Raw genomic sequence first — 4,419 nt, 5'->3', positions numbered from 1 at the left:
ACAACAACGACTATACAACAGCTATACAACGACGACTAAACAACAGCACAACAACGACTATACAACAGCTATACAACGACGACTAAACAACAGCACAACAACGACTATACAACAGCTATACAACGACGACTAAACAACAGCACAACAACGACTATACAACAGCTATACAACGACGACTAAACAACAGCACAACAACGACTATACAACAGCTATACAACGACGACTAAACAACAGCACAACAACGACTATACAACAGCTATACAACGACGACTAAACAACAGCACAACAACAACAACTTCTCCGGCGATGTCTACGATGGACAAAGAGAACTCGCGCGCCTCAGCTGCCCAAGGTTCGAGTGCTTTTGAGGGCGAAATTTTTTTTAAATTTGTTTTAATTTATTTAAGTCGAAAAATGTTTTAAGTTTTTAATTTAATTTAGTCGAATTTTTTTTTTAATTTAAAGTCGAACATTTTTTATTTAAAGCTTTCGTGACTGCAGCCGCCCACACCTCCTGCACCACCACCACCACCACCACCCCAGCCGCCCACACCTCCTGCACCACCACCACCCCAGCCGCCCACACCTCCTGCACCACCACCCCAGCTGCCCACACCTGCACCACCACCACCACCCCAGCCGCCCACATCTCCTGCACCACCACCCCAGCCGCCCACATCTCCTGCACCACCACCACCCCAGCCGCCCACATCTCCTGCACCACCACCACCCCAGCCGCCCACACCTCCTGCACCACCACCCCAGCCGCCCACATCTCCTGCACCACCACCACCACCCCAGCCGCCCACACCTCCTGCACCACCACCACCCCAGCCGCCCACATCTCCTGCACCACCACCACCACCCCAGTCGCCCACATCTCCTGCACCACCACCACTCCAGCCGCCCACACCTCCTGCACCACCACCACCACCCCAGCCGCCCACATCTCCTGCACCACCACCACCCCAGCCGCCAACATCTCCTGCACCACCACCACCACCCTGGCTGCCCCCCCTAACATCACGGCCCCCCCTTCCACCGCAGCGCCGGCAGCCCCCCCCTCGCGGCCGCGGCTCGTGACGCCGGTGCGCCGCTCGGCGCGGATCCACGCGGCGGGGGGGGCGGTGGGGGGGGGGGCGACCCCCCCGGGGAGGGCCCTGAGGGACGGCGACACGGTGGGAGGCATTGCGGAGCTGCTGCTGGCAGCGGCCTACGCGGAGGAGGAGGAGGCGGACGAGGTGGTGGTGCAGGAGGGCGCTGCTGGCAGGGGAGGGAGGGGGGGGGGAGAGGCGGCGTCACCGCACGAGGTTCCTGCTGAGGGCCAACGCGGCGCTGGGGGACAACGCCCCCCAGCAGCAGCAGCAGCTCGGGCTACTGGGGGGCTGGGCGGTGAGCGGAGTGAGATGAGTGGTGGGGTGAGCGGAGGGGTGAGTGGAGGGGTGAGCGGAGGGGTGAGCGGAGGGGTGAGTGAGATGAGTGGAGGGGTGAGCGGAGGGGTGAGCGGAGGGGTGAGTGGGTGAGTGAGATGAGTGGAGGGGTGAGTGGGGTGAGTGGAGGGGTGAGTGGGTGACTGGGTGAGTGAGATGAATGGAGGGGTGAGTGGGGTGAGTGGAGGGGTGAGTGAGTGAGATGAGTGGAGGGGTGAGTGGTGGGGTGAGTGGAGGGGTGAGTGGGTGAGTGAGATGAGTGGAGGGGTGAGTGGAGGGGTGAGTGGGATAAGTGGAGGGGTGAGTGGGTGACTGGGTGAGTGAGATGAGTGGAGGGGTGAGTGGGGTGAGTGGAGGGGTGAGTGAGATGAGCGGAGGGGTGAGTGGGGTGAGTGGAGGGGTGAGTGAGATGAGTGGAGGGGTGAGCGGAGGGGTGAGTGGAGGGGTGAGTGGAGGGGTGAGTGAGATCAGTGGAGGGATGAGTGGAGGGGTGAGTGAGATGAGTGGAGGGGTGAGCGGAGGGGTGAGCGGAGGGGTGAGTGGAGGGGTGAGTGAGATGAGTGGAGGGGTGAGCGGAGGGGTGAGCGGAGGGTGAGCGGAGGGGTGAGTGGAGGGGTGAGTGGGTGACTGGGTGAGTGAGATGAGTGGAGGGGTGAGTGGGGTGAGTGGATGGGTGAGCGGAGGGGTGAGCGGAGTGGTGAGTGGAGGGGTGAGTGAGATGAGTGGAGGGGTGAGCGGAGGGGTGAGCGGAGGGGTGAGTGGAGGGGTGAGTGGGTAACTGGGTGAGTGAGATGAGTGGAGGGGTGAGCGGAGGGGTGAGTGGAGGGGTGAGTGGAGGGGTGAGTGGATGGGTGAGTGAGATGAGTGGAGGAGTGAGTGGAGGGGTGAGTGAGATGAGTGGAGGGGTGAGTGAGATGAGTGGAGCGGTGAGTGGAGGGGTGAGTGGAGGGGTGAGTGGGGGGGTGAATGGGGTGACTGGGTGAGTGAGATGAATGGAGGGGTGAGTGAGATGAGTGGTGGGGTGAGTGGAGGGGTGAGTGGAGGGGTGACTGGGTGAGTGAGATGAGTGGAGGAGGGGAATGTTTCTGCAGCTGGCTGATGGCCTGTGGTGCTGTCCACCCCCCTATCTCCCCACCCCGGAGTGCCCTACAGTGCTGCCCTTAATTGCTACTCCCAACAGAACTTGCCACAAAAGTGTGCTGAGGCTACTGGGGGTGCCTTTGTCTTTGTATAGGCTGCCTGTCCTCCTCGCATCGCGTGTCACCAAGGCCACGTGGTTTGCTGTGCGTTTCAAGCTTTATTATCCAGCCACTCCGAGCGTAGCTGCCGTCACTACACACGCCACGTGATGGGGGCACGGCCACGCCCACTGGTGGGGCACGGCCACGCCCACTAGTGGGGCCCCTCGGCGCGAGGGTTTCCCGACGTTCAATTGCTGACCAGGATCGGAGGTCAGAATGAAACCACCAGATTCTGATGTTTATTTCTGCATTCACAAACGATGAGGATCATCAACCTCGTCAACCTCATCATCTTCCCCTAGGAGGGAGCTCGAGAGCGATGGGTGACAGGGTGAGCTCGGAGCGACCCCACAAACTTTCACCACTTTTGCTCGACTCACCATTACCGCCACCACATGGACAAACCCCGCACGCACGCAACAATATTTACACGCCGCAAGACAAAGGTCCACCACCACCACCCCCCCCCCCCTCTCTATCTCGCTCCCCCTACCCTATGGCTTGGAACAGACTGGCGAGCGACGTTTAGCGGCGAAGGCGGGCAGGGGGGGCGCCCAGTAATCATCGCCAGCACCCGCAGCCACCTTAATCTCCCCAGTGGCGATGTTCACGATACGTACGGCGTGAAAGAAGTTCGACATGCACCATACGGCCGCCACCACTACCGCCATCACTACCACCACCGCGCGTCACTGTAGACACACACAGACACATAGACACATGCAGACACATAGACACACACAGAGACACATAGACACAGACACATAGACAAACACACAGACAGACACACGCAGAGATATATAGACACAGACATACACAAGACACATAGACACACGCAGAGACACAGACACACAGAGACACAGGCACACGCAGAGACACATAGACACACACGCAGAGACACATAGACACACACAAAGACACAGACACACGCAGAGATACATAGACACAGACACACACAAGACACAGACACACGCAGAGACACAGACACACAGAGACACAGGCACATGCAGAGACACACAGACACACACGCAGAGACACATAGACACACACACACAAAGACACAGACACACGCAGAGATACATAGACACAGACACACACAAGACACATAGACACACGCAGAGACAGACACACACAGAGACACAGGCACATGCAGAGACACACGCAGAGACACAGACACAGACACACACAAACATACTCACAGACACATAGACACACACACAGAGACACAGACACATATAGACAGGCGTGTCTGTGTGTCTGCCAGGATAAGTAAAAAAAGGTGTCGTCTATCGACTTGGAAATAATCCCACGGGAACGCTGTCTCGAGAAAGAGATGACCGATAAAAGTGTTTTGAAGTTATATCCGTTGACTTGTGAGCCGAATAAATCCTGTGTTCTTCACACATTGAGTCTCATCATCGTTTTTCTTTTCTTACCTATAAAAGGCATTTTTTTCTGTGTGTCTGTCTGTCTCTGTGTGGACGCACACTTGCTCGTGAACCGTGGAGTTTACGTTTAAAAAAAGTAGCCGGGTACCACGCCGCAAGCCCCGTGGTGAGCCAGCACCATTCCGTTTTCCCATCCGTAAACTTTAAAATTGTTAAATTAACAATTTATTGCTATTTCGCAGTATTTAAGTATTTCCTTGCACCGCTAAAGCTGCCCGGGGGTTGCCCCTAGCAATGCTCGCGCGTCATCGGTGGAGGGTGGGGGGGGATTTCTCATTCGCGTTCAAAATGGTTTTACTT

General features: G+C 57.4%; 1 long non-coding RNA gene across 1 annotated transcript; it reads left to right on the top strand.

Moving 5' to 3' along the window:
- Nucleotides 1–194: 194 nt before the first annotated feature.
- LOC142915660 (uncharacterized) lies at nt 195–4,074 on the top strand. The gene is made up of 3 exons (XR_012936041.1): nt 195–352; nt 1,048–1,392; nt 3,182–4,074. It is a non-coding gene; the product is annotated as an uncharacterized LOC142915660 (long non-coding RNA).
- Nucleotides 4,075–4,419: the final 345 nt, after the last annotated feature.

The sequence above is a fragment of the Petromyzon marinus genome, unplaced genomic scaffold, assembly GCF_048934315.1.
Source record: "Petromyzon marinus isolate PM22_M1 ecotype Great Lakes invasive population unplaced genomic scaffold, UKy_Petmar_22M1.pri1.0 PM_G_Scaffold_33, whole genome shotgun sequence".
NCBI classification, from domain to species: Eukaryota; Metazoa; Chordata; class Hyperoartia; order Petromyzontiformes; family Petromyzontidae; genus Petromyzon; species Petromyzon marinus.
This window is presented reverse-complemented; position numbering and strand designations above follow the sequence as displayed.